Here is a 6,002-nt window from a genome sequence, read left to right on the forward strand (position 1 = left end):
TGTGACCTCGGGGAAACGCACTCGCACGAAAATGCCACTAGGCCAACACAGCTAAGAAAATGTCTACAAATCACATATCGTAACACAGGGGCTGGTCCATCTTCGTACGTGATACGTAAGCCGACTTACTGCTAATTATCCCGGCTCCCTCTCAGCAAAAACCAGGGCTCTCGAAAATAATAGTACATAAACGTACCAATATTTTTGTAGGAATCCTCAAAAATGCATTTCGTTTTCAAGCACATACCTTTTAAGGTACTAAGTGCCTGTCTTAGAAATCGAACCGTCCCGTCATGTACAGGAGGATGTTTCAGGAGTTAAATACTGTATAACCATCCCAAACGCAACCGGGAATCGCAACACTCACCAGGCAGACATCCAATAAAACCACCACAAGGTTCTATCAAATTAGGCCTGGCAGAAGGACGAAGAATGGGACTTAATCGAGAAGGTTAGGTTTTTTAATATACAAATTAAAAAATGACAAAGCCCTCTTAAGCTTCAACGTGAGACACTTATGGACACTAATTCTGGAGTCGTTCAAACCCCGTTTGCATTTGAATGTCTAAATACTAAAAGGGCATTTGTCCCCTATTTATTTCTGAATGAAAATTTACAAGAGAAATAACTGTATAGTTTTTGAAAGAATGAAGATACAAACTTGGTTTTTATGTATGCTACTGAAAATGTACATGACAACATAATCTATATTAAAAAGTTGCATATTTCTCTGTGAATGCTTAAAAACAGCCATAAAAATATCATTTACAAGTTACCTTTTAGTAATTAGGTATGTATTACCATGGACAGCTCTTTTACTACTTAAATCAATCTAAGTAATATTTAAATAAAATCAAACACAAAGTTAATCAAAACAGTTATAATGTATTCGTTAACCATCTATAGTTATCACCTATTAGTTTTATTCTAGTATAATTCTTCTTATACTAGTTTTATTCTTATTATTCTACAGGCCAATTATAAATGCTATTCCAAAATGACAGGTATTCTTCCGGACACGTGCTGTTTCGACAGAAAACGGTGTAGATATGTGTTGACTAGTGATTAAAGCATAAAAAAAATTGGGTTAAAATGTGACATGTACCCTTTTAGTATTTAGACATTCATTTGTACAATGGAGTTTGTGTGCATTTAATATCCTCTCACACTGTAAAGGAAGACATCGTTAGGCATACACCTATTACAAATACCTGCCTATTTGGAATTATCACAGTACTCGAAACAGAACAAATCGAAGCGTACGACTAACCAGGCTTCAGAACAACTCTTTATATGGATCGTGTTTACAACAAACTCCCAAGCGAAATTAGACAATTATCACTGTATCAAATCAGAGCTTTCCTTCAACATAAATTAATGAATAAAGCTTTTTATACATTGGACGAATATTTTAATGATCCTAATCCTTGGGATTGATTTGCTCCAGTTCAAACAATTTGTATGACTCAAAACTTGGCGATTAATAAGAGTGACGGAGAGTTTCTTGGCCGCTCTACGTCCTTGACCTGCGAACTGGTAGTAAATGTAAATTTAGAATCAGTTTCACATCTATTCTGTTGACGTTCATCAGTGCCTTTGGTGCCTATGGTTACCTATATGAATAAAGCTATTTTGAGTCTGAGTTCGAGATATCTGAGATTCTTTAACTTCATTTAATTAAAAGACAATTGTAAAAATCTAACAACGAAAGTGATTAACAGTGTCGGCAAAATCAGTGTCGCTTAACTGTGCGACTCATTATAAACTCCATGGACTAAAAAATTTAACAAAAAGCCATGAGTATAGCCTTCTTTAATCTCTCATCGTACTTACTAAATCCGTTATTACGCAGAGGCCAAATCAACTTGGAGAAACTGTTTATGATAACACAGTAGGCACGTGGCCAACTCAACAGATCCACCGATCAAGTGAAAGACTCCTTGTCCTCAAAACTATACACTGTCTCATAAGAGGCACTGTACTGGATCGGTGGAACCAGATAGTTCGCTCCAGAAGCATTCCTGCTAACCACAATGTGATTTGAAAGCGCACGCACTTGGATAACATTGCTGTGCAGTGTGCAGTGCGACATATAGTCCCGTGCAGAGGAATCACTCACGTAGTCCTGGAATGAGTCCGTACTTCCAGAACAGAAATCCTCGAGGCTGTAAGATCACTCTTTAGTGTAAGTGCCCAGGAAACTTGAGAGCTTCTGAAGGAGCTGGGCTGGCCTCATTGGCTAGGTATCTATGCACAACGAACCAAATGGGCGTCTAAGTACGGAAAATGAGTTCACTATGTAAAACTTAGATGTATGAAAATTAAATAAATATTATGACTGAGTTAGATATTTTTTGGATACATTTATGATTTTCTGACAGAGCAGTGTTGGCCTAGTGGCTTTAGCAAGCGACTCTCAACCCTGCGGCCGTAGGTTTGATCCCTGGCTGGGCATCAATAGATTTTCTTTCTATGTGCGCATTTAATCTTTAAAATAATATGAACATTAGCTCGAACGGTGAAGGAAAACATCGTGAGGAAACCGGCTTGCTTTAGACCCAAAAAGGCGACGGCGTGTGTCAGGCACAGAAGGCTGGTCACCTATTTGCCTATTCAATTAACAAATGAACATGAAACAGATACAGAAATCTGAGGCCTAGACCTAAACAGGTTGTAGCGCCATTGATTTATTGTTATGATTTACAGAGCGTCATTTATTTGCAAAATATTTTGTCATTTTCAACATTCTGGCAAATTATTGTCTTGACTTTTTCAAATATTTGGTTAAAATCACACACAAAAGAGTTTAGCAAAATAACTGTATCATTTTAATGTCTTAAGAAAACTGTGTGTGGCTTTGAAACGAGAAATATCTGTACCCTGCTGGTGAAAACAGTCTTTCGCTCCGTCGTTCTAAAGGTACGTTAGTCCAGATACCTTCAGATCGACTGGATGCTAATCCAGGCAGCCATTGGGTTGCAAATAAGAAGATTCCATCCGTATTCCACGACTGAGCGTTTTTGAAGGCAGTTTTTGCCACGCACCACCACTATGTGGAACCAGCTGCCCACTGAAGTATTCGACTTAGGGTCCTTCAAGAAAACCAATTCGACTTAGGGTCCTTCAAGAAAACCAATTCGACTTAGGGTCCTTCAAGAAAAGAGCGTACAAATTCTTAAAAGGCAACGCACTCGCGAGCTTTCTGGCATTGAGAGTGTCCATGGGCGGCGGTAACACTTAACATCAGTTGAGCCTCCTGCCCGTTTGGCCCCTATTTTATAAAAAAAAAACAACTGAGCGTTTTTTAAAACACTTTTTTCCGACCACCAGCACTATGTCATGATGGTCAGCTGAAGTAATTCCGAAGCACCTTGACTTAGGGTCCTTCAAAACAGACCACAATCTTTGAGGGTGTCCATGGGCCGCATTACTTAACAGATGATTACAGATACCGGCAAACTTCTATCTGTATCCTGCTCGAATGTATTTGTTATATAAAAAACACAATATTTAATAATGGCTATTATATATATATATATAAATCAAACCAGATTTGATTGCTTATATTAGATTAAACACGTTGTTAACCGATACTTAACGTAATCATAGTCCTGAAGAATAATGTCTAAAGGGCGAATACATGGAATTTTGGCAAAAGGGAAACTTTTCTGATAAAAGGCCCTGGGACAAGTGCTAGACGGGCTACTTCTAATTAATTTGTGATATTTGTTTTACAATAAGTGTTGTTTGATGATTTGCTATTTTAAAAGAGTACCGAGTTTTTTACGCCGGCTTTTTCTCTCGGCCTACATCCTCTGTCTTCTTTGCCGATGAGTAGGCATGTCTACCTATTCAAATTTAATCTGGAATGAGTGATACCTGTATCTTATTTATTTATTTGTTCGTTACCATAATATACAAAGTTATACATATAAAAAACAAAAAAAGCAGGTTATATAAGTCATTAGGCAACGGGCGGCCTTATCGCTAACAAGCGATTTCTTCCAGGCAACCCTAATATGGGAGAGTAAAAAGGAATCACCTACAGAGGGTAAAGGTACAAGTAATTGACAAATAAACTGAAAATAACATATAACTATAACTAAAGTTAAATCTAAAGAAAAAATATAAATATGTATAGCCAGAAATGTAAAAGCTAATCCAAAGGTTTATTGAGTCACAATTAATATATATAAGTAGCTAATTACGAGGCAGAAGAAAAATTATCAAGAAAGAAGATTTTTTAATAAATTCAAACATTCAGCTCGTCTGATATCAATTGGTAGGGTATTCCATAGAAGGATACTTTGCACGGTGAAGGAGGAGTAAAAGAAATCAGTTTCATGAGTAGGAGTTTCAAGAATATAATAAACATAGTTTTTTTATAGGAAATTGTTAACTTACAGTGAATGAATAAACTCGGAGTTTCAGTGGCTACACCGAGAGACCGCTGAGAGTAGTTTTAATGTAAAAAAAATGTGTGTAATGTACATTGTCAGCCTTTATCAAGTAGGCGATCAGCGTGTCTGTCATTTCTTTTCTTTCACCAGCCAGAAATGCGAGACAATTAAAAAAAAAGATATGTTTATTCATTTTCAGTACATAGGCGTTACAATGTGTAAGATTTGGGAACCCTTTTAAGTAAAAAAATACCTGTGTCAGGGATTCTAGCTCTTTCATAACAAACTTAATCATACATTCCTTAATTAATTTATATATAACTTAGTTTCATCTTTTATTTTAGTTATTGATGTGTAACTGTTATCAACACGCTTGAGTGCTTAAGTGAGAGTGAGTGAATGAATAAAGTCTGTAACTACATACTAGGCCTCAGAAGAAGCTCTAACTCTGTGTAGGGTTATAGGGGTATGTTCATAAGCCAGTCCTTTAATCAAATTTTTATATTATAGACGGTGAGCGGGTAGATGTTAAGCAGCCTATTTAATTTACAGTTTTAATTTGAACATGTATTTATTTTAAAACGAGGTCCACAATACTATCGTGTTTGTTTAAAATTAAGTATTTTTAATAAAGCATTGCAAGCATAGTATAAACCTTGCCTTTGAACAGCCATTGGTGAAGTTCCCACGATTTCATTTCAAAATCCCGTATGGGTGAATAATGGGTACAGTCGTGGTCATAAGTGATCACACAAGACGGCCGAATGTGTTAGACAAATTGAATACTTTTTCATGTATTTATTCTTTCGTCAGTTATTGAACCATCTTGTACACATGTATTCCAACTTTAGCTATATATTTAGTAGTAGTGTTCGTTATATATACATGGATGTAGGAATACGTAATAAATAAACAAAAAATCCTGACGTCATGTTTATATTCTATCTTTGCAATTCTTGATGTTTTTCGTTAGGGAGCGTTCAAGTATTACGTCACGCAATTTTTGCAGATTCTTGACCCGCTCTTTTAACGCGCCATAACGTTTTCTGTACTCAAAAGTAAAACGTTTCGAGACCACACAGTGGCTCTTTATACCTAAAACTTACCATTATGTGGTGTAAACTGGAAAGAGGAAAATAATATTAACAATAACGCGTAATTCAATTCCCGCCACGCAAATTTACAAGAAATACCCCAAAATTCTTTACATAACACTTGAACGCTCCCTTATGTAAAAAGTAACTCCATAAATAGATATCACAGCGCGAGTGTACACACGAATAATTAATGAAAATCACTGTTTGCTTTGTTTAACGAAACTAACCCTTCACTTTTAATATTTGATTTCTGTATTATTACATTATACATTGAATCACGTCATATTTGTTTTGGCGCCATTTTTCACCCGTCACTTTTGCCGCTTCCTTCTAAGGAGTTTGTAGTCTTTTTTGTAAACGCTACCAAAGAGTTTTTAGTCGGCTTTTTTATGTTAGTCTGGGACGCGATGTCTTAGACATGTTTGAGAAATTGCGTATAATTTTCTATGTTTGTTTAATGTTATTAATTCCCTATTTATTACAAGAATATATTACAGTCATTCTT

Source organism: Pieris brassicae, chromosome 14 (assembly GCF_905147105.1).
Source record: "Pieris brassicae chromosome 14, ilPieBrab1.1, whole genome shotgun sequence".
Taxonomy (NCBI): Eukaryota; Metazoa; Arthropoda; class Insecta; order Lepidoptera; family Pieridae; genus Pieris; species Pieris brassicae.